Below are 26,425 nucleotides of genomic sequence, written 5' to 3'. Positions count from 1 at the left end.
TAGGAGAGAGATGACTCTGAAACCAATAAACTTATAAACAGATGCATTATACAAATTTTGATGTGTTGAATACAAAAAGCCAGTTAAATCTAGACTGAAAGTATAATAGATACATGAAAGTATAACATATAAAGAGATAACAGATAAATAAAATTATATTTATGTTAATAATATGCATATAAAACTTCCTATTTTTAACAGATGCTGAGAAATGGGAGTGATATTTAGATGTGGGAGGTTGTGCTACATTCCTCCATTTAGAAAGAGACTCCACCAAGGTTATTTCATTATAATTTTTTATTGATATTGAACATTGACATTGAAACTATGTCCATAAATATCTACTATTTTCTACTACTATGGATAAATTGTCCAGGCACATAGCTAACATCTGTCCCTCTGCTTGCTCCCTAGATATTGGGTTGGCCAAAAAGTGCCTTCGGTTTTTAAGTAAAAATAAAAGACATATTTTTCATTTTCACCAAGAACTTTATTGAACAATGTATTCACTTTTTTGTTCCACTACCTTCTGCCATTTTTCAGGCACCTTCATAATTCCATCTTCCCAAAATTTTTTATCTTTTTAAGCAAAGGACTGTTCCAGGTGCCTTTTACAGTCTTCCAGGGAATTGAATTTTTTTCCATTAAGAGAATTTGTAAAGACATAAATAAATGGAAATCCAAAGATGCAATGTATGGTGAATACAGTAGATGAATCAGAACTTCCCAGTCAAGCTGTAACAGTTTTTGCCTGGTCATCAAAGAAACATGCGGTCGTGTGTTATCCTGATGGAAGATTATGCATTTTCTGTTGACTAATTTTGGATGTTTTTCATTGAGTGCTGCTTTCAGTTGGTCTAATTGGGAGCAGAACTTATTGGAATTAATCATTTGGTTTTCTGGAAGGAGCTCGTAATAGAGGACTCCCTTCTAATCCCACCATAAACACATCATCACTTTCTTTGTATGAAGACCAGCCTTTGGTGTGGTTGGTGGTGGTTCATTTCGCTTGCCCCATGATCTCTTCCATTCCACATTATTGTACAGTGTCCACTTTTCATCACCTGTCACAATTCGTTTTAAAAACGGAACGTTTTCATTACGTTTAAGTAGAGAATCACATGCGGAAATACAGACAAGAAGGTTTTTTTTCTCTTAACTTATGTGGAACACAAACATCAAAGCAATTAACATAACCAAGCTGGTGCAATGATTTTCAGCACTTGAGTTGGATATTTTGAATATGTCGGCTATCTCCCACGTGGTATAACATTGATTGTTCTCAATCTCTCGATTTGATCGCTGTCAACTTCAACTGGTCTACCTGACCGTGCATCGTCTGGCGAGAAATCTCCAGCATGAAACTTCACAAACCACTTTTGACATGCTTGATCAGTCACAGCACCTTCTCCGTACACTGCACAAATCTTTTTTTTTTTTTTTTTGCGTTTCAGTTGCGTTTTTACCTTTCTTGAAATAATAAAGCATAATATGCTGAAGATGTTGTTTTTTTCTTCCATCTTTAATGTTAAAATGGCTACACAAAAATTCACCAGTTTTGGTAATTTTTTTTTAATGCATGTGGATATGACAGCTGTCACAATCTAACAAAATTGTTTTGAATGAAGTTATAGACAATTAAGTGCTATTTAGAGCCATCTTATGGAAAAAAACGAACCTTTGGCCCACTCAATAAAAACCCATCTAACCTACTCCAGCAATTGTCACAACTCCCTTCTGCATATCTCCCTTTTTTCTCTCTCCCATCTCTTATCACTTATGTATCACCAGTTTTATTCTCCACACCAGATTATTCCAAACCAAAACAACAACAACAGCAAAAGAAAACAAAAAACAACAACAAAACTATGTTGCAATAGGTGGTATTACAAATATATAAATACTTTCTTGATTTATTATTTGTTTTCTAAATAATCTTTATTTAGAATGATAATAGATCAATAGTTGTCTGAGGTTAACCATGGTGGAAGATTTAGATTAAAGGTAGATAACATGAGGGAGTTTTCTGGGTGATGAAACTATTCTGGATCCTGCTTATGATGGTGGGTATATAAGTCAATACCTGTATTAAAATTCATAGAATGTACATCAGCAAGTATTCTACTGTATGTTTATGTAAAAAGGTTAAAAAATGAATAGTTCAATCAATAGCACTCTATCATGAAATTGTAATGCTCTAGATAACAAAGAATGCAAATTATAAATGAAAATATCATAAATAGTAAAACAAATTTTTAAAACTCCAAATGTGTTAGGAGGATTTAAGACAAGTTTTACAATCATTGGCATTTAAAGAAATTGGAGAACTTTGACCATTTTCACTTAATGTGATTATTTAATATAACTGACTCAAATCTATCTTGCTTTTATTTATTTTCTATTTTCTATCAGTTGCCTGTTCCTTTTCATTTTTGTTCTTCCACCTATTTTTGAATTAAGTGACTTTTAAAAATAAATGTTATAGTGCCTTTTTTGAATTATTAGCTATTAGTCTGCTTTTGCTTTTGTTCTTTTGATATCGTTTTAGGATTTCTATTTTATTGTTTGACTTATCAATATCTAATTTAAATTAAACTAAATTACTTCACACATTGTATAAGAACTTTACCACAGTATACCTCAATTTCTCCCCTTCTGGATTTTGAGCTACTCCCATCATACATTTTACTTCTACCCATGTTATAAACTTTTCAATACATTGTCATTATTCTTATATTCAACATTCAATTATCTTCTAAAGTGAATTAAGTAATAATAAAAATAGTCTCATATTTACAAATGGTGTTACCATTTCTTTATTACCCTGTGTAGATTCAGATTTCCATTTTATACTACTGTGTTCTGCTTGAAGGATTTCTTTGAACATTTCTTATATTGCAGGACTTCTGATGATCAATTCCAGCTATTGTATGTCTGAAAAATTCTTTATTTCCCTTTCAATTTTGAAAGACACTTTCACCTGATTTAGTATGCTATGTTGACAGATTTTTTTTTCTTTCTGTACTTTAAAGATGTTATTCTATTGTCTTCTTACTTGCATTGTTTCCAATGAGAAAAGTGCTGTCATCCTTTGGTTCTATATACATAATGTGTCTTTCCTCTGCCTTCTTTTAAGATTTTCTCATTATAACTCATTTTTTAGCAATGTCATATTGATAGGTCTTTCTGTAGTTTCTTTTTCACACTTCTAATGCTTAGGGTTTTTTTTGTTTGTTTAACTTCTGGGATCTGTGGGGTTATGGTTTCCATCTAATATTGAATATCTTCAACCATTATTTCTTCAAATATTTTTAGTTTCCCCTTTACCTCCTATCCTTTAGTGACTACAACCACACATTTATTTGGCTTCTTGAAATTGCTCCAAAGTTCATGAATTGTTAATTTTCTGCAGTCTTTTTTCTTTCTGTGCTTCATTTTGAATAGTTTCTATTACTAAGTCTTCATGTACACTAATAGTTTCTTCTGCACTATTGAATCTACTGATAATATCATCCACTGTAATTGTTATCTCAGGCATTACAGTTTTCATCTCGGAAATTCTGTTTGATCATGTTTTATATATTCTGTTTCCACTGTAACCTTTCCTCTAGGCTTTTGACCACAGGGAATGGAGTCATAATAACTTAATGTTCTTGTTTACAAATTGCATCTGTATCAATTCTGGATTAGTTATGACTGATCTTTCTCCTCATTTATATTCTTCACATTGGGTGATTTTATTAGATGCCAAGCATTCTGAATTTTATCTCATGTCCTGGATATTTTTGTATTCCATAATCTTCAGCTTTGTTTTGAGATGCAATGGTTTCTTGAAAATTATTTGTTCCTTTTGGGTCTTGCTTTTTAAAATTTTGGGTAGGATCAAAAGATATAGGGCTGATTTTTGTCCACTTCTGAGGCACAATAAACCAATTCCCCATGAATTGTGAGGTCCTGCACTTTGGCTGGAGGGAACAGACACTAATTCCAGCCCTAGAATACAACAGCACTGCAGACACTGTTTCCTCTAATCATTTCAAATGATTCTTTCCTTAGGCTTGGATAGTTTTCTCACATGCATCAACTGGTTGGTGCTCAACTGAAAATTCAAGGGGGATCCTCAGCATATCTCAGAGCTCTCTCTTCTGTGCAGCTCTCTCCTCTCTGGTACTCAGACCTTCAAATTCTAGAAGCCTTGTCTTCTCCAACATCCAGATCTATTTCCTCAACTCATGAAGACTGCTGGGCTCTGACTGGTTTTCTGCTCCCTGCACTGAAATCTGGAATCTTTTCTAGGCATTAAGTACCATAAATCTCAGGGCCCTGTCTGGTTTTTGTCTCACAGGGACGACTGTGCTTTATTGTCTGATGGCCAACAAATTGAACGTCATCATTTTATTTATTTTGTCTGTTTTTTTAGCTGTTTAAGATGGGAGCATAAAACCAGTCTCTTTTACTCCATCTTAATTGGAAGCAAACTATATATATTTTCAAGTGATAAAATTATATATATTTTCAAATCCGTTATGCCTCATATTAGTTTTATTTAAGATATACCTATGTGTTATTATGTTTCTGTGCATTTATATTTCTATTGTTAATAGTGCTTATTTATTTTTTAATGGTTGATGATATTTATTTCCTTTGTTATCTTTAATGTTAAGAATTTTCTACAATGGAGATGTACTATTTTGTGATTAGAAAACAACTATATTATGTTTTACTCAAAATTAGAGCTGTGAAACTGTTTATATCCTTGTTGGTAGTTTCTGTTGTCCATGTAAGAATGTTGAGATTGAAAAATGCAGAGTTGTAAAAGCAGTTTAGAGGGTAGGATTTCTTGGTGTGTCTTACAATAAAAGAGCTATCAGCTTATTAGAAATACTGTTGAACAGGTAAGTTTGAGATAAATAGATTTATTAACTTTCTGCTTATTGTCATTTGTTCTCTTGATTCACTACTGCAAAATGATATTTAAATATGTATATATTAAAATATGATGTGTGGTTAGTGAACTAAAAGTCATTAAAATCAATAATAGCAAGAAGTATAGTCTGTCTTCTTATTTACTGATAATTAATGTAAATGATGTACATTGGCTCCCTAATTATTTTAATATTGTTTTCATTTCTACTATTATTAATTTTACATACAGTTTAAAGTTACCATTTTTAGATATGAAATGGTCAGTATATCCTCCTTTCAATATGATTGCTAATCAATTCAGTCTATTTAAGGATATGACTATATATTTACATTACTAAAATCTTCACAGGAAAGATTAATTCTTCTCATACAGTTTATCAACAGAGGCTCAGGAATACAATTTAGTTAGTATCAACAAAACCTGGTGATGTCAATGCTTTAAAGCTGTTTTTTTCTACATGTAATTTTTTCTTTCATATATTCAGCATTAAAAGTATTACTTCTTAAGTTTGGTCTGTATTCAAACTATTCAAGGAACCAAGGATGAAGAGATTAGTAAGGTCATTATTTCATGGCCTAGAAAGGGGAAAGAAAAAATACTAGGTAACTACAAAACATTATGTTGTATGCAATTATTCCTTTTCATACTAATATGGCACAGTATATGTCATTTTCATTAACAATCAATCTACATTTGCACACAATGAACTAGGTACCAGGTAATTCTAAAGGACAATTGCTTTGTGTCTCTGATTTACCTGATAAGGTGAGATTTTCAGTCTGACCTTACAAAAATTGCAAACTCGGTGACAGGTTTCCCTTCTAAGACCATTTTATTTGAGGTGTAGGCTCACACACAAAGTGAGGTGGAAAATTCAGACAATTTTCTGGACAAATAAGGTTGTTATTTAGGATTGCATTACCCAGAAAATTGTCTTAATTCTCTATTTTACTTCTTATATGTAAGCATCTTATTACTACCATAGAACTTGTGTATGTATATGTGTGTGTTTTAAACAGTTCTACTAATACAGGGACATAAACTTTGGTAAGCCTGTAAAATGATTCTCAAATTACATGGGGAAGTTTAATCTTGTATTACATTTTAAACCCTTGTAATGTCATTACCAATGACATAATTGATGTTGACATGTTCAGATCTTCAAATCTTCGATTAAAAAAAATCTAGCCTATTATTTTCTGTCTGAAAACCAAATTTTGGAAATAAGAGTAAATTACCAGAAAAAGTAATAATTTTTATATACTGGACTCCTTAAATATCTACAATTATGCTAATTCTGATTCTCCATTTCAAACTTATAGTTATTAAGGCATGTAAAGCTTATACATGAGAAATATTCCAAACTATACAAATAAAAAGGACTACATTATCAGATTAAAGATTAGAAATGAGAGTACTTCTCATAAAGAATAATTTTCACCTTGAATCATGCATGAAGTAAAAATCAATGAAATAATGTGAGACAACCATGCAAGTCTTCTTTTAATGGATTGTGTCTTAATAAATACCACATTCATTAAAAACCTTCATCTAAATATATTATCTACACCTTCACCATGCCACTTTACTCTGATTAGAAAATTTCACTTTACTAAAGCATGAAAAATGGATGTGAAAAGAACAGAATACTAAAATATTTGTTACTGTCTATAAACTAACATGTTTTTCACTCTGCTTGAGAACATCTAAAACTTAGGGAAATATTTTTATAGCTTTTAATTTTCTTTAGAAATGTTTCTAAATTTTGATCTTGCTTTATGCTCAGTAAATGTAAATAAGAAATATGTAAATAATATACATGATACAATACTATCTATAATATAAATGTATAATGTATATAAGTAATAATATAATATTTTGCATATATAAATCTCTCCCTTAATGAATTTTTGCTATTTAAGAGCTAAAAAATAAGCTCCATTAATTTATTTTAAAAATAGATAAGTAGATAAATATATAGTTTCATTAAGTTCATTGCTTGTTTCATTATATTTCCCTCCTAAGAACTGAAACAATCTCTGATTAAAGGAAAATAAAACAAAATTCAATCTCTAGATTGCTGAATTCCATTCCAATATAAGAAAAATTTTACAAGATTTTTTTAAAGAAATAATATAAGCAATGCATTTACAAATTTCTGAAATATTTGTGCAGTTTGCTATATATTCTTGTCAGCAATAAAGGGATTGTCTTGTAATGTGGAAAAGAAAAGAAAATAAATTCAAAAATAATCTAAACAATTTATAATATTACTAAATTTCTAACCTGTAATGGATTTCTATTAATTTGTTTGGTGAGTTTTGTAGTAAAACTTTTCTTAAAGTAAGAAAACACATGATAGTAGGAAAACATATACAAGGGACCACAACATCTAAGATTGGTTCTCATTTGACATAAAGTCAGATTTTGACAAGGCTTTTTATTTAAAGATTACTCTAAAAGGCATCAAAATCCAAATGTCTGCAGAAGGCAGACAACAAATATTAAAAAGTAAGCCAAGTAATATGAGAATATAATAAATATAATGAGGTGAAGGGCAAATCAGAGAGTTCAAGCTCCATCTGAAGACATTTAATTTGAGAAAATAAATAAATAAAGCATTCTATGAAACTATTGAATTTCACAGTGGATATGGCTGAAACCCACACTGTAATCTATCCAAAGCCTCAGGTGGCTAAGATAAATTTGGGAAAATGTACAGTAGATTGATATTAAAGTCAGAATTAAAGACTTGTATTGCAAACCCACTAAGTCAGACAAAACAGTGAAAAATAGAGTTTCTTGATGGAAATAGTTTATAAATAAATAAGTAAACTTGTTCACTAAAATAGTTAGGAATTGGTAAGCTACTTGAGCATATGTAATATGTTAATTCATTAATAATCACAACTCTCTTCAAACATTTATTCTATTAATAAATAAAATTTTCCCTGAACAATGTCATATCTACTCCAGACCCTCCTTGAAATGTCACATTGATAAGTAAAGAAATTGTGGGAGGACCTCCAAGATGGCAGAAGAGTAAGATGTGGAGATCACCTTTTTCCCCACAAATACATCAAAAGTACATCTACATGTGGAACAACCCCTACAGAGCACCTACTGAACCATGGCAGAAGAGCTCGACCTCCAAAAAGGCAAGAAGCTCCCTACATACCTGGGTAGGGCAAAAGAAAAAGGAAAAAACAGAGACAAAAGAATAGGGATGGGACCTGCACTTCAGGGAGGGAGCTGTGAAAGAGGAAATGTTTCCACATAGTAAGAAGCCCCTTCACTGGTGGAGACTGTGGGTGGATGGTGGGGGGAAGCTTTGGATTCACGGAGGAGAGTGCAGTAACAGGGGTGCAGAGGGCAAAGCAGGGAGATTCCTGCACAGAGGACCAGTGCTAAGCAGCACTCACCAACCTGAGGGGATTTTCTGCTCACACACTGGGGCGGGTGGGGGCTGGGAGCTGAGGCTGGGGCTTCAGAGGTCACAGCCCAGGGAGAGGACTGGGGTTGGCTGTGTTAACACAGCCTGAAGGGGGCTAGTGTACCACAGCTAAACTGGAGGCAGTACAGGAAAATGTCTGGAGCTGCCTAAGAGTCAAGAGACCATTGTGTCAAGGCGTGTGAGGAGAGGAAATTCAGAACACCAAATAAATGAGCTTCAGAGACGGGCGTGAGCCGCGGCTATCAACGTGGACACCAGAAACGGATATGAAACACTAACGTTGCTGCTGAAGCCATCAAGAAGCCTGTATGCACGCACAGGTCACTATCCACAATGCCCTTCCCATGAGCCTGTGCAGCCCACCACTGCCATGGTCCTGTAATACAGGGATAACTTCCCCTGGAGAACACACAGTGTGCCTCAGGCTGTTGAAACGTCATGTTGGCCTCTGCTGCCGCAGGCTCGCCCCACATTCTGTACCCCTTCCTCCTCCTGGCTGGAGTGAGCCAGAGCCCCTAATCAGCTGCTCCTTTGACCCCCTCCTGTCTGGACTAAGAACAGATGCCAGAGAGTGACCTACATGCAGAGGCAGGGCCAAATCCAAAGCTGAACCCCAGGAGCTGAGAGAACAAAGAAGAGAAAGGGAAATTAATTTTTGCAACCTCGGGAGCTGTGGAATAAATCTCCGCAATCAATTTGATGTACCCTGCATCTGTGGAATATGTGAATAGACAATGAATCATCCCAAAATTGAGGCAGTGGACTTTGGGAGCAACAGTAGAATTGGGGTTTGCTGGATGAGACTGACCAGTTTCTAATTTTTATGTGTATTTTAGTTTAGATTTTAATGCTTGTTATCACTGGCAGATTTAGTTATTGGTTGGGTTGCTCTCTTCCTTTTTGTTGTTAACTTTTTATTTTTTTATTTTAATAATATATTTTTTAATTTTTAATTTTAATAACTTTATTTATTTTATTATTCTTTTTCTTTCCTTTTTTTTTCTCCCTTTTCTTCTGATCCATGTGGCTAACAGGGTCCTGGTGCACTAGCTGGGTGTCAGACTTGAGATTCTGAGGTGGGATAGCTGAGTTCAGGACATTGGAACACCAGAGACCACTCAGGCCCACGTAATATCAATCAGTGAGAGCTCTCCCACAGGTCTCCATCTCAATTCTAAGATCCTGCTCCACACAACAGCCAGTAAGCTCCAGTGATAGACACCCCAAGCCAAACAACTAGCAAGACAGGAACACAACCCCACCCATTAGCAGACAGGCTGTCTAAAGTCATAATAATTTCACAGACACCCCAAGACACACCACCGGACTCAGTCTTGCCCAACAGAAAGAAAAGATCCAAACTCATCCACCAGAATACAGGCACCAGTCCCTTCCACCAGGAAGTCTACACAACCCACTGAACCAACCTTACCCACTGGGGGCAGACACCAAAAACAACAGGAACTACGTGCCTGCAGCCTGTGAAAAGGAGACCCCAAACATAGTGAGTTAAACCAAATGAGAAGACACAGAAATATGCAGGAGATGAAGGAACAAGGTAAAAACCCAACAGAACAAACAAATGAAGAGGAAATAGGCAGTCTACCTGAAAAATAATTCAGAGTAATGATAGTAAACATGATACAAAATCTTGGAAATAGAATGGAGAAAATACAAGGAACATTTAACAAGGACCTAGAAGAACAAAAGAGCAAAGAAACAATGATGAACAACACAATAAATGAAATTAAAAATTCTCTAGAAGTAATAAATAATAGAATAACTGACGCAGAAGAATGGATAAGTGACCTGGAAGATAAAATAGTGGAAATAACTACTACAGAGCAGAATAAAGAAAAAAGAATGAAAAGAATTGAGGACAGTCTCAGAGACCACCAGGACAATACTAAAAGCACAAACATTCCAATTATAGGGGTCCCTGAAGAAGAAGAAAAAAAGAAAGGGAAAGAGAAAATATTTGAAGAGACTATAGATGAAAACTTCCCTAATATGGGAAAGGAAATTGTCAAGTCCAGGGAGTGCATAGAGTCTGATAAAGGATAAATCAAAGGAGAAACACGATGAGACACATATTAATAAAACTATCAAAAATTAAACACAAAGAAAAAAATACTGAAAGCAGCAAAGGAAAAACAACAAATAACATACAAGGGAATCCCCATAAGATTAACAGCTGATCATTCAGCAGAAACTCTGCAAGCCAGAAGGGAGTAGCATAACCTACAAGCAAGATTACTCTACCCAGCAAGGATCACATTCAGATTCAATGGAGAAATTAAAACCTTTACAGACAAGCAAAAGCTGAGAGAATTCAACACCACCAAACCAGCTTTACAAAAAATGCTAACAGAACTTCTCTAGGCAGGAAACACAAGAGAAGGAAGATACCTACAATAACGAACCCAAAACAATTAAGAAAATGGTAATAGAAACACACATACTGATAACTACCATAAAGGTGAATGGATTAAATGCTCCAACCAAAAGACATAGACTAGCTGAATGGATTAAATGCTCCAACCAAAAGACATAGACTAGCTGAATGGATACAAAAACAAGACCTGTATATACGCTGTCTACAAGAGACTCACTTCAGACCTAGGGACACATACAGACTGAAAGTGAGGGGATGGAAAAAGATATTCCATGCAAATGGAAATAAAAAAAAGCTGGAGTAACAATTCTCATATCAGACAAAATAGACTTTAAAATAAAGACTATTACGAGAGACAAAAAAGGACCCTACATAATGATCAAGGGATCAACCAAGAAGAAGATAGAACAATTGTAAATATGTATGCACCAAACAGGAGCACCTCAGTACATAAGGAAAATGCTAACAGATATAAAAGGGGAAATTTACAGTAACACAATCATAGCAGGGGATTTGAACACCCCACTTTCACCAATGGACAGATCATCCAAAATGAAAATAAATAAGGAAACACAAGCTTTAAATGACACATTAAACAAGATGGACTTAATTGATATTTATAGAACATTCCATCCCAAAACAACAGGATACACTTTCTTCTCAAGTGCTCATGGAACATTCTCCAGTTAGATCATATCTTGGGTCACAAATCAAGCCTTGGTAAATTTAAGAAAATTGAAATTGTATCAAGTATCTTTTCCGACCACAATGCTATGAGACTAAATATCAATTACAGGAAAAAATCTGTAAAAAATAAAAACACATGGAAGCTAAACAATATGCTACTAAATAACCAAAAGATCAGGGAAGAAATCAAAGAGGATACCAAAAAACATTTAGAAACAAATGACAATGAAAACACAATGACTGAAAAGTTTTGGGATGCAGCAAAAGCAGTTCTAAGAGGGATGTTTACATCAATAATATCCTACTTAAAGAAACAAGAAAAATCTCAAATAACCTATCCTTACACCTAAGGCAATTAAAGAAAGAAGAACAAAAAAACACCAAATTTAGAAGAAAAGAAATCATAAAGATCAGATCAGAAATAAATGAAAAAAGAAAGGAAGGAAACAATAGCAAAGATCAATACAACTAAAAGCTGGTTATTTGAGAAGATAAACAAAATTGATAAACCATTAGCCAGACCCAAGAAAAAAAGGGAGAAGGATCAAATCAATAGATTTAGAAATGAAAATGGAGAAGTAACAACTGACACTACAGAAATACAAAGGGTCATGAGAGATTACTACAAGCAACTATAGGCCCATAAAATGGACAACCTGGAAAAAATGGACAAATTCATAGAAAAGCATAACATTCTGAGGCTGAACCAGGAGGAAATGGAAAACATAAACAGACAAATCACCAACACTGAAACTGAGACCATGATTAAAAATCATCTAACAAACAAAAGCTAAAGATCATATTGCTTCTAGGTGAAACCTATCAAACATTTAGAGAAGAGATAACACTTACCCTTCTCAAACTCTTCCAAAATATAGCAGAGTGAATAACACTCCCAAACTCATTCTATGAGGTCACCCACCCTTATACCAAAACCAAACAAAGATGTCACAAAAAAAGAAAACCATAGGCCAATAACACTGATGAACATAGATGCAAATATCCTCAGCAAAATACTAGTAAACAGAATCTAACAACACATTAAAAGGCTTATACACCATGATCAAGTGGGGTTTATACCAGGAATGCAAGGATTCCTCAATATATGCAAATCAATCAATGGGATAAATCACTGTAACAACTTGAAGGAGAAAAAACATATGATCATCTCAATAGATACAGAAAGAGCTTTTGACAAAATTCAACACCAATTTATGATAATAAACCCTGCAGAAAGTAGGCATAGAGGGACCTTACCTCAACATAATATAGGCCATATATGGCAAACCCACAGCCAACATCGTTCTCAGTGGTGAAAAACTGAAAACATTTCCTGTAAGATCAGGAACAAGACAAGGTTGTCCATTCTCTCCACTATTATTCAACATAGTTTTGGAAGTTTTACTAACAGCAAACAGTGAAGAAAAAGAAATAAAAGGAAGCCAAATTGGAAAAGAAGAAATAAATCTGTCACTGTTTGCAGATGACATGATACTATACATTGAGAATCCTAAACATGCTACCAGAAAACTATTAGAGCTCATCAATGAATCTGGTAAAGAAGCAGGATAAAAAATTAAGGTACAGAAATCTCTTTCATTCCTATACACTAATGATGAAAATATCTGAAAGAGAAATTAAGGAAACACTCCCATTTACCACTGCAACAAAAAGAATAAAATACCTAGGAATAAACCTACCCAAGGAGACAAAAGACCTGTATGCAGAAAACTATAAGACACTGATGAAAGAAATTAAAGATGATACAAACAGATGGAGAGATATACCATGTTCTTGGATTGGAAGAAAAGGACTATACTACCAAAAGCAATCTACAGATTTAATGCAATCCCTATCAAACTACCACTGGCATTTTTCACAGAACTAGAACAAAAAAATTCACATTTTGTATGGAGACACAAAAGACCCCGAATAGCCAAAGTAGTCTTGAGAAAGAAAAACGGAGCTGGAGGAATCAGCCCCCTGGGCATCAGACTATACTACAAAGCTACAGTAATCAAGACAGTATGGTACTGGCACAAAAACAGAAATATAGATCAATTGAACAAGATAGAAAGCCAAGATAAACCCACGCACATATGGTCACCATATCTTTGATAAAGGAGGCAAGAATATACAAAGGAGAAAAGACAGTCTGTTCAATAAGTGGTGCTGGGAAAATTGGACAGCTACATGTAAAAGTATGAAATTAGAACACTCCCTAACACCATACACAAAAATAAACTCAAAATGGATTAGAGACCTAAATGTAAGACCAGACACTATAAAACTCTTAGTGGAAAACATAGGCAGAACACTCTATGACATAAATCACAGCAAGATCCTTTTTGATCCACATCCTAGAGAAATGGAAATAAAAACAAGAATAAACAAATGGGACTGAATGAAACTTAAAAGCTTTTGCATAGCATAGGAAACCATAAACAAGGAAAAAAGACAACCCTCAGAATCAGAGAATATATTTGCAAATGATGCAACTGACAAAGGATTAATCTCCAAAATATACAAGTAGCTCATGCACCTCAATATTAAAAAAATGAAGAACCCAATCCAAAAAGAGGATGAAGACCTAAATAGACCTTTCTTCAAAGAAGATATACAGATAGCCAAAAAACACATGAAAGGATGCTCAACATCACTAATCATTAGAGAAATGCAAATGAAAATTACAATAAGGTCCATTTATATGTGTTAGCATATGGTATTTGTTTTTCTCTTTCTGACTTACTTCTCTCTGTGTGACAGACTCTAGGTCAGATATACGGAATCTAAAAAAAAAAAAATCGTTCTGAAAACCCTAGGGGCAGGATATTAATAAAGATGCAGTCATAGCGAATGGACTTGAGGACACAGGGAGCGGGAAGTGTAAGCTGGGATGAAGTGAGAGTGGCATGGACATATATACACTACTGAATGTAAAATAGATAGCTAGTGGGAAGGAGCCACATAGCACAGGGAGACCAGCTTGGTGCTTTGTGACCACCTAGAGGGGTGGGATAGGGAGGGTTGGAGGGAGATGCAAGAGAGAGGAGATATGGGGAGTTATATATATATATATATATATATATATATATATATATATATATATATGTATAGCTGATTCACTTTGTTATAAAGCAGAAACTAACACACCATGGTAATGCAATTATACTCCAATAAAAATGTTAAAAAAATAAAATAAAATTACAATGGGGTATTACCTCACACCAGTCAGAATGGCCATCAACAAAAAATCTATGAACAATAAGTGCTGGAGAGAGTGTGGAGAAAAGGGAACTCTTTTGCACCGTTGGTGGGAATGCAAATTGATACAGCCACTATGGAGAACATTATTTCGGTTCCTTAAAAAACTAATATAGGGCTTCCCTGGTGGCGCAGTGGTTGGGAGTCCGCCTGCCGATGCAGGGAACACGGGTGTGTGCCCTGGTCCGGGATGATCCCACATGCCACGGTGCAGCTGGGCCCGTGGGCTGTGGCTGCTGGGCCTGCGTGTCCGGAGCCTGTGCTCCACAACGGAGGAGGCCACAGCAGTGGGAGGCCCGCGTACCGCAAAAAAAAAAAAAAAAAAAAAAAAAAAAAACCTAAATATAGCACTACCATATGACCTAGCAATCCCACTACTGGGCATACACCCTGAGAAAACCATAATTCAAAAAGAGTCATGTATCACAATGTTCATTGCAATTCTATTTACAATAGTCAGGACATGGAAACAACCTAAGTGTCCATCAACAGATGAATGGATAAAGAAGGTGTAGCACCTATATGCAATGGAATATTATTCAGCAATAAAAAGAAATGAAATTGAGTTATTTGTAGTTAGGTGGATGGACCTAGAGTCTGTCATACAGAATGAAGTAAATCAGATAGAGAAAAACAAATACCATATGCTAACACATATATATGGAATCTTAAAAAAAAAATAGTCCTGAAGAACCTAGAGGCAGAGCAGGAATAAAGATGAGACCTAGAGAATGGACTTAAGGACACAGGGAGAGGGAAGTGTAAGCTTGGACTAAGTGGGAGAGTGGCATTGACATATATACACTACCAAATGTGAAGCAGATAGCTAGTGGGAAGTAGCTGCATAGCACAGGGAGATCAGCTCTGTGCTTTGTGACCAACTAGAAGGGTGGGATAGGGAGGGTGGGAGGGAGATGCAAGAGGGAGGGTATATGGGGATATAAGTATACGTATAGCTGATTCACATTGTTATACAGAAGAAACTAACACAGCAATGTAAAGCAATTATACTCTAATAAAGATTTTAAAAAAATAAAAGAAATTGTGCTTTGTACAGAGTTACTTACACCCTCATATTTACTTTGTAGTTGGAATTATGAACAAATACTGTCACCAACAAATTTAACAATTAATTTTATAAATCAAAGATTACAGTTAAAAATAATGATTGGCTCTTTTTACAGTTATTTATAGACATTGTTTAGAGTACTTTTCATCAATGTATTGTATTATGACTAATTTTAGCTAGTAATTATTTAGAAGCTCATACACATATAGGATGTTAAATGTAGGGGCACAATGTACTTCCCTTCTGGCACAGTGGTTAAGAATCTGCCTGCCAATACAGGGGACACAGGTTCAAGCCCTGGTTGAGGAACATCCCACATGCCATGGAGCAGCTAAGACTGTGCATCACTACTACTGAGCCTGTGCTCTAGGGCCCACAAGCCACAACTGCTGAGCCCATATGCCACAAGTACTGAAGCCCAGTTGCCTAGAGCCTGTGCTCCACAACGAGAAGCCACTGCAGTGAGAAGCCTGCCCACCACAAAGAAGAGTAACTGCCCCTCATCACAACTAGAGAAAGCCTGTGCACGGCAATGAAGACCAAATGCAGCCATAAATAAATACATAAATAAATACTTTTATAAAAAATATATAGGGGCACAATACTTGTATAAATTATATTGCAAGTTCTTACAGAGCACAAAATTTTACAGTGTAGTTACAACAATTCCAAAATAGTAAAAATACAGATATGTAAGTATCTAAATTGAGAGGTGCACCAAGCAAGTTTAGATAACATTCTTTTCTTTTTCAATAATAAATTCAGCATTAATACTGTACTACATATCAAAAACACAGAAATTAGCATAAGAGGCCAAGTTTGTGTCCCTCAAAGAGCTTCCTTCTTGTAGGGGGAGAAAAGTAGTAAAAAATAAAGTTATAGGTGATAATGAATATTACAAAGAAAATGAAAATGAAATTGGGAAAGAGCCTAGTCTCTTTGAGAAAGTGATATAAATACAAAACAGAATGAAATGAGGACAATAAAGATGAAATTATTTGACATGAGATCAGTTATTTTCCATTCACACTCTCCCTAGTCCCTAGCAAAGACAAAGCTAATTCTGTCTCCATGGAGTTTCTTATTATATACATTTTATATCAACAGAATACTACAATGCATGGTCTTTTGTGTCTGGTCTATTTAAATTAACATCATTTTTCCATCATCCATTATGTAGTATCTATCAGTACATTATTCTTTTTGAAGACTAAATTATGTTCCATTGAATGGATATGTCATAATTTGTTTTAGATTCATTAGTTGATGGACCTTTGTCTATTATGAATAATGCTATTATGAACATTCATGAACAAGTTTTATGTATATATATGTTTTAAATTATCTTGTGTTAATTACTAGAGGTGAAATTGTTGGGTCATGTGGTAACTTTATTTTTAATATTTTGAAAAACTGATAAACTGTTTTCCAAAGTGATGGTAACATTTTGGCTTTCTTACCAGCAATGTATGGGAGTTCCAAATTTTCCACATCCTTGCCACTTGTTATTTCCATCTTAGGGGGTGTAAAGGGGAATCTAATTGTGCTCTTGACTTGCAATTCCCAAATGATTAATGTGTTTAGCATCTTTTCATGTGCTTATTGGCCATGTGTATGTCATCACTGGAAAATATTCAAATGTTTTTTTTTCCCATTTTATGTTAGTCTAAGAGTTACTTCTAAGAGTTTTTTTTATCTTTGACTCAATTTACATCTATGATGTATTTTGAGTTAAATTTTGTATATGGTGTGATGTTGGGGCTTAACTTCATTCATGTGCGTTTGAACCACAGTCAAAATGACTACTATCTCCCCCACTGAATTCTACAAGCACCCTTGAAAAAATCAATTGACTCTAACTATATGTGGTTATTAGAGTATCTTCAATTATGTTCCATTAATCTATATGTCTGTCCTCCTGTCAGTACCATACTGTTTTGATTACTGTAGCCTACTAGTGAGTTTTGAAGTGTGAATTCCTCAAGATTGTTGTTCTTTTTTAAGATTGTTTTGGTCATTCTGGGCCTCTTGCATTTCCAAATGAATTGTAGAATCATCTTCTTAATTTTCAAAAAAATAAAAAAGGAGGATGGAATTTAGATAAAGGATTGCATTAAAGCAATAGATCATTTTGGGGAGTATTGCCATCTTAACAGTATTAACTCTACTCATCCATGTACATGGAAAATATTTCCATTTATTTTGGACTTCTTTAATGTCTTTAAATAATGTTTGATAGTTTCCATGTACAAATATTACTTCTCTTGTTAATTTGTTACATTTATTCCTGAGTATTTCATTATTTTTTATACTGTTGTAAGGGGAATTGTTTTCTTAATTTCACTTTTGAATTGTTCATTGCTATTACATAGAAATACAATTGATTTTTGAATATTGATCTTGAAACTTTCAACCTTACTAAACTCATTTGTAAGTTCTAATAGTGTTATAGATATATGAATGTGTGTGTGTATGTGTGTTCCTCAGGACTTTCTATATACAAAATCATGTCGTCTGTGAATTGAGAATTTTATTTCTTCCGCTTTAATGTGGATGTCTTTTTTTTATTTCTTATTCTTGCCTAATTAGCATGGATAGAACCTCCAATATACTGTTGAAAAAGAAGTAGTGAGAGGACACATCCTTGTCTTATTTCTAATCCTAGAGGGAAATCATTCAGTATTTCACCTCTAAGTATGGTATTTGCCATGGGTTTTTTTGTAGATGGCCCCAATTACATTGACAATGTGTTCCCCTGTTCCTAATTAGTTGCGTGTTTTTATAATGAAAGCATCTTGGAGTATGTCAAATGATTTTCTTGCATCTATTGAGGTGGTATGTGATTTTTGTTCCTTGTTAAAATGGTTTGTTACATTGATTTTCATATGTTAAATCAACTTTGCTGAGATAAATCCCACTAGGTAATGGTATATAATCCTTTGTAGATGCTGCTGGCATAGGTTTTCTAGCAGTTTGTTGAGGATTTTGCATCCATATTCATAAAGTATATTGGTCTGCATTTTTCTTTTCTTATGATGTCTTTGTCTAGTTTTGGGATTAATAGATGGAAATGAATAAATAGAAATGTATAGAATGAATTGAGACATATTAGCTCTTCTAGTTTTTGAAAGAATTTGTGAAAGATTGCTCATCTTTTTAAAATATTGGATAAAATTCACCCATAAAACCATTTGGAACTGTATATTAGGTGTGTTATGTATGTGTGTGTGTCTGCTTGATTACTAATTAGATATCTTTACTTGCTACAGGCTTATTCAGATTTTCTATTTCCTTTTGAGTCAGTTTCAATAATTTGTGTGTTTTTAGGGATGCATCCATTTCATCTAAGTTATACAATTTGTTGGTATGCAATCATCTATGTTATCCTTATTTTCCTTTGTACCTCTGTAACTTCAATAGTGATATCCCATGTTTCACTCCTAATTTTAGAAATTTGAGTCTTCTGTCCTTTTTTCTTCGTCAGTTTAGCTAAAGGTTTCTCAATTTTGTTGAACATCAAGAACTAATGTTTTGTTTCTTTGACTCTTAATTGTTTTACTGTTTTCTATTTCTTTTATTTTCACTCTAATCTCTATTATTATTTACCCTAAGCTTTCTTTTGATTTTGTTTTCTTTTTTTCTCTCTTAAGGCAGAAGGTTAAATTATTAAATTGAGATCGTTCTTCCTTTTGAATATAGGTCTTGGCAGGTGTAAATTTTCTACTAAGTACTACTTTTGCTGCATCCCCTAAGTGCTAGTGTGTTTTTTTTTTGTTGTTTCTATTCATCTCAATGTATTTCCTCCTTTCCCTTGAGATTTTGTCCTTGACCCATTGTTTCTTGAGGCATTTACTATGAAATTTCCACATATTTGTGAATATCTTAATTATTGTTATTGATTTATAATTTTATTCCATTGTGGTCAGAGAATATTTTCATACTATTTCAATTTTTCTAAATTTATTAACATGTGTTTTGTGGCCTAACATATGTCTATCATGGACAACATTCTTTGTGTACTTGAGAAGAATGTGTACTGTACTGTTTTGGAGCTTAGTGTTCTATAAATATTTATGAGGTGTAGTTGGTATGTAATGTTGTTCATATAAGAGCAACAAAGAAATAGAAGATATCTTTTTGCTCTGTTCATTATTGAATATGGATAATGAAATCTCCAACTGTTATCTTTGATTTATCTATCTTTCCCATCTATTGTATGTTTTTCTTCATGTATATTGGGACTTTTTGTTAGGTGCATATAAAATGTATTTTATTATCTCTAGTAACATTTTTGTCTTAAATTCTGTATTGTCTACTATAGCTACTCTAACTCATTTTTAGTTACAGTTTGAATGTAATATCCTTTTCCATTATTTTACTTTCAAACTACTTGTGTCATTTAATCTAGTGTGTCTCTTTTAGACAGCAAAGTTTGATCATTATTTTTTAATATATTATTCCATTCATTCCTTTTGATTTGAATGTTTAGTCATTTATATTTAATATAATTACTGATAATACAGTATTTACCTCTGATATTTTGTCATGTTTATGTGTCATATCCCTTCCGTTTATCCATTTCTCTGGTATAGTCTTCTTTTGTGTTAAATAGATATTCTGTAGCTGCCATTTTCATTTTTTTAGATCTATTTTTTGAGATGTTTTCTTAGTATTTTCTCTGGGAATTACAATGATCATATTAACTTAAAATAATCTACTTCAGATTTTTAAGATATTAATTGCAATAGATTATAAAAGTTTGCTTCAACATATCTTGATTCATTCCTCATCTTTTATTATCATATAAATTTCATCTTTACACCTCATAAATTGATCAATAAAATTTATAATCATTACTTTATGCAGTTATTTTTAAATAAGAATAGTTAGTAACAAAAATACATTTATACTTTTTAAAAATATATAACTATGTAGTTACCTTTAGTGATGCTTTTTATTTCTCTGTGTGGATTTAAATTATCATCTAGTGTCATGTCATTACAGTCTGAAAGACACCGTTAAATATTTCTTCTAGTATAGTCCTTCTAGTGATGAATTCTCTCAGTTTTTTTAATCTCAATCTTAATTTCTATTTTGTATTTAATGGATAGTTTTGTTGGATATAGAATTCTTAGTGGGGAGTCTTTATCTTTCAGTATTTTGAATGTGTTATTCCAGTTCCTTTATGTGCACATTTTTTCCAATTAAAAAAGAAAAAAAAAGTGTTAATCTTGTCAAAGATACTTTTCAAGTGGTAAGTTACTTTTCTTTTGCTGCTTTTCAGCTTTTCTTATCTTTGACTTCTGATGGTTTGATATGATATGTCTAGGTGTGGATCCCTTTGAGTTTATACTCTATGGAGTTTATGGGGCTTCTTGGATATCAGGATTAATGCTTTTCATCAAATTTGGGAAGTTTGTGTTATTTCATAAAATATTCATTCAGTCCCTTTTTTTATTCTCTTTGAGATCTTCCATTATATAAATGTTTGTATGCTTGAGGATGTCCCACAGATTTCTCAGGCTCTTCATTTTTATGCAGTCATCTTTTCCATTTGTCAGACTTGAAAATATCCATTGACTTCTCCTCAATATAAATGTTTTTTATGTTTGTCTACTACAAATTTCACATATGCTCAGAAGAGTTTTCTCAATATTCCAAAAATATTTACCCATATTTTCTAATAAAAGAGTTAACATATTTTTACTTTAAATTAAGTGTTTGATTGTTCTGGAGTTATTGGTATATGGTGTAAGGAGAGGAAAAAAGTTGTATATTGTTTCCAAATAATCATGTTTCCCTTATAATCTGTCATTGAATCATCCAAACTCCTCTCCCTATTTAATGCACAAAAGAAATTTGAAAGTGATAATTAAGCATTTCATATCTACATATGATACATGAAAACAATGAATTTCAGAATTCACTAATTTGGGACTTGATTAAAGCCTCAATTGTATGTGATAGTCAATAATATAAATAATAATATTATTAAACACAATATTACTTGAAAACTTAATAATGCTACATGCTTAATACACATTATATCTAACCCTAGAAACATTTCTCAAATTAATTACTTCAATTCTAATTTTCACTTGATAAAACTGGTATTACAGAAACTGCTAGCTTTCCACAAAAAACATTCTCTTTTTTGGGGGGTATAATGACTATATTTCCCAGATTCCCTTGTAGGTAAGTGTGGTCATGTGACTGCATGCTCTCTATAGAATGTGAGTGAAATTTTTATGTGCCATTTTCATGTATGGCCCAGAAAATTTTCCATGAGAATCCCTCCATGATCTTAACCCTTCCAGATTATTGAAATAGCGTTAATTATTATGATGCCAAAATCACAATTTAAGATAATAAAGATGCCATTAAACTGGGTCTCTGAGTAACTTCTAATAGGTAAGTGGTCCCATACCACCATGCCCTGGAATCGTCCTGGATTAGTAAGCAAGGAATATGCTTCTATTTTATTTAGCCATTACAGTTTGAGTCTGTTTTGAGACTATAAAGTGGAATGCTGCTGTAAAAAGAAATGTAAAATATGTGGTCTTGTCATAATGGTTAGGAAGCAGACAGCAAGGGGAAAAAAAAACCTATAGGCTAGAAATCTGGAGACCTATTTTATGCAATGGCAAAATATTTTGTAAAATTGCCACCTGAAAAAACATGAAAGTCAGTCAATAGACCTACAACTCTAAAGAAAATGGCTGGAAAAAATCAACTATTCATAGGTATAGATATTCCTTATTCCTTTTGGTATGGTACTATAAGATAGAGATGAGCTCAAGGAAACAGTTATTCATTGGTAAAGCAAAAATTAAGCCCATTAATAGGTTGGAGGAAATAACTGTTCCTGAACCCTAAAGAATATAAGGTTGGGCTGAAAAAGGCTTTGGGCAACAAACTCCCTTTAAGATGTCTTAAGACCCATTTAGATCTGTGGAAATATAATACAAAGTGTTTATCTTCCCACTAAACACTTTTATTTTAAATGATCTCGTGGTGATTACCATTAAGTAGAGAGCCTGAGAAAATGATAGGGTCAAGAAACAATAAAAATAAAGAAGGCTTAAGAACTATGTGTAAGAGAGAACTATGGGTGCACTTTCCTGCACATGGAAATGACTACTAGGAAATAGATCAGTAGCCTATCATGATTTTAAGGGAAATTATATAACCAAGGAAATGAGAAGACAGCTCCCCAAATGTCTTTAATTGTCTCAACTGTAAATAATCCTTAGGCTTCCAAGGTTATACAGAGAAGGAAGTAGGAAATAAAAGCTGCACTATACCCTAAGCAAATTAGATTCTCAACACTCACTACAAAAGTGGGCATGGAAATTAATAAGCAAGGAATAATTCCCAAGAGGGCAAAGTTGGAGCCATCGTGAACACTGAGGTTTTTCTTTGAGAGAACATTTAGTTTCTAATCAAATAATTTCCTTCACTGCCAGGGTAGGATTCTTAACAATGCCTCCCTACAAAGTAGAATCATTATTTTCTTCATCCTTGCAATTTCAGGGCTTTCTTATTTCCCACTTTTCTGTTTTAATTTGTTTTGTATAGATATCTTTACCTCAAACTACTGTTGTATATTGAGTTTGAAAGTGTAGATGACTTATCATTTGAGTTCACACGTCTTGAAACCAGAAGTAACTACACCCTGACCTAAGAAGAAGACTATGCATCACAGAGAAATTCTGCACATTGAACTGGATGTTGTCCTCTGTTTCCCTCAAAGTTAGTGGCAGCTATTTGAATGATATATAACCAATGGAATGTGAGTCACTTATAGACTTTGATCATAAAAATTTTCTTATATGCTTGGTTTCCTTGCTGGCTGACTGAGATAGAGATGTCAAGAACAACCCTGAAATCAAGTCTTAAAGATGGAAGAATCACAAAGGATTCCCCATAGACTACATACAACAGCCCACCTCCACTGCCCTCCAATAATACCCTTATCCCTGCATTTGTGGTATGGCCCAGGGCTGTTATGTTTGTGACAATTATATTTCTATGTTGTTGAGTCATTATGTTGTATGTTTATTTGTAATAGTGGTATAGACTACTTAATATCTTAGGCTTCAACTTATATAAACAATTCCAAATATAAAACTGTTTCCAAAGGTCATTGCATTTAATTAAATCATATTCTTACAAAATAAATTAAAAAGAAAAATAGAAGACGCGGAGATCACCTTCCTCCCCACAGATACACCAGAAATACAGCTACACGTGCAACAACTCCTACAGAACAACTACTGAACGCTGGCAGAAGACCCCAGACCTCCCAAAAGGCAAGAAACTCCCCACATACCTGGGTAGGGCAAAGCAGAGAGATTCCCGCAGAGAGGAGCGGTGCCGAGCGGCACTCACCAGCCCGAGAGGCTTGTCTGCTCCCCCGCCGTGGCGGGCGGCGCTGGATCTGAGGCTCGGGCTTCGGTCAGAGCGCAGGGAGAGGACTGGGACTGGCGGCGAGAACTCAGCCTGAAGGGGGCTAATGTGCCACAGCTAGCCGGGAGGGAGTCCGGGAAAACTCTGGAGCTGCCGAAGACGCAGGAGACTTTTTCTTCCCTCTTGGTTTCCTGGTGCGCGAGGAGAGGGGATTAAGAGCGCCGCGTAAAGGAGCTCCAGAGACGGGCGCGAGTCGCGGCTGAAAGCGCGGAGCCCAGAGACGGGCGTGGGACGCTGGGGCTGCTGCTGCCGCCGCCAAGAAGCCTGTGTGCGAGCGCAGGTCACTGTCCACACCGCCCTTCCGGGAGCCTGTGCAGCCTGCCACTGCCGGGGTCCCGGGATCCAGGGGCGGCTTCCCTGGGAGAACGCACGGCCCGCCCCGGGCTGGTGCAACGTCACGCCGACCTCTGCCGCTGCAGGCACGCCCCGCACTCCGTGCCCCTCCCTCCCGCCCGGCCTGAGTGAGCCAGAGTCCCCGAAGAGGCTGCTCCTTTAACCCTGTCCTGTCTGAGCGAAGAACAGACGCCCTCCGGCGACCTACACGCAGAGGCGGGGCCAAATCCAAAGCTGAGACCCAGGAGCTGTGAGAACAAAGAAGAGAAAGGGAAACCTCTCCCAGCAGCCTCAGAAGCAGCGGATTAAAGCTCCACAATCAACTTCATGTACCCTGCATCAGTGGAATACATGAATAGACAACAAATCATCCCAAATTGAGGAGCCAGGAGTCAGTGCTGTGCCTCTGAGGTGGGAGAGCCAACTTCAGGACACTGGTCCACAAGAGACCTCCCAGCTCCACATAATATCAAACGGCGAAAATCTTCCAGAGATCTCCATCTCAACACCAGCACCCAGCTTCACTCAACGACCAGCAAGCTACAGTGCTGGACACCCTATGCCAAACAACTAGCAAGACAGGAACACAACACCACCCATTAGCAGAGAGGCTGCCTCAAATCATAAAAAGTCCGCAAACACCCCAAAACACACCACCAGACGTGGACCTGCCCACCAGAAAGACAAGATCCAGCCTCATCCACCAGAACACAGGCAGTAGTCTCCTCCACCAAGAAGCCTACACAACCCACTAAACCAACCTTAGCCACTGGGGACAGACACCAAAAACAACGGGAACTACGAACCTGCAGCCTGCAAAGAGGAGACCCCAAACACAGTAACATAAGCAAAATGAGAAGACAGAAAAACACACAGCAGGAGAAGGAGCAAGATAAAAACCCACCAGACCTAACAAATGAAGAGGTAATAGGCAGTCTATCTGAAAAAGAATTCAGAATAATGATGGTAAAGATGATCCAAAATCTTGGAAATAGAATAGACAAAATGCAAGAAACAGTTAACAAGGACCTAGAAGAACTAAAGACGAATCAAGCATCGATTAAAAACACAATAAATGAAATAAAAAATACTCTAGATGGGATCAATAGCAGAATAACTGAGGCAGAAGAACGGATAAGTGAGGTGGAAGATAAAATAGAGGAAATAACTGCTGCACAGCAAAATAAAGAAAAAAGAATGAAAAGAACAGAGGACAGTCTCAGAGACCTCTGGGACAACATTAAACGCACCAACATTCGAATTATAGGGGTTCCAGAAGAAGAAGAGAAAAAGAAAGGGACTGAGAAAATATTTGAAGAGATTATAGTTGAAAACTTCCCTAATATGGGAAAGGAAATAGTTAATCAAGTCCAGGAGGCACAGAGAGTCCCATACAGAATAAATCCAAGGAGAAATACACCAAGACACATATTAATCAAACTGTCAAAAATTAAACACAAAGAAATCATATTAAAAGCAGCAAGGCAAAAACAACAAATAACACACAAGGGAATCCCCATCAGGATAACAGCTGATCTCTCAGCAGAAACTCTACAAGCCAGAAGGGAGTGGCAGGACATACTTAAAGTGATGAAGGAGAAAAACCTGCAACCAAGATTACTCTACCCAGCAAGGATCTCATTCAGATTTGATGGAGAAATTAAAACCTTTACAGACAAGCAAAAGCTGAGAGAGTTCAGCACCACCAAACCAGCTTTACAACAAATGCTAAAGGAACTTCTCTAGGCAAGAAACACAACAGAAGGAAAAGAACTACAATAACGAACCCAAAACAATTAAGAAAATGGGAATAGGAACATACATATC

Source organism: Mesoplodon densirostris, chromosome 2 (assembly GCF_025265405.1).
Source record: "Mesoplodon densirostris isolate mMesDen1 chromosome 2, mMesDen1 primary haplotype, whole genome shotgun sequence".
NCBI classification, from domain to species: domain Eukaryota; kingdom Metazoa; phylum Chordata; class Mammalia; order Artiodactyla; family Ziphiidae; genus Mesoplodon; species Mesoplodon densirostris.
This window is presented reverse-complemented; position numbering follows the sequence as displayed.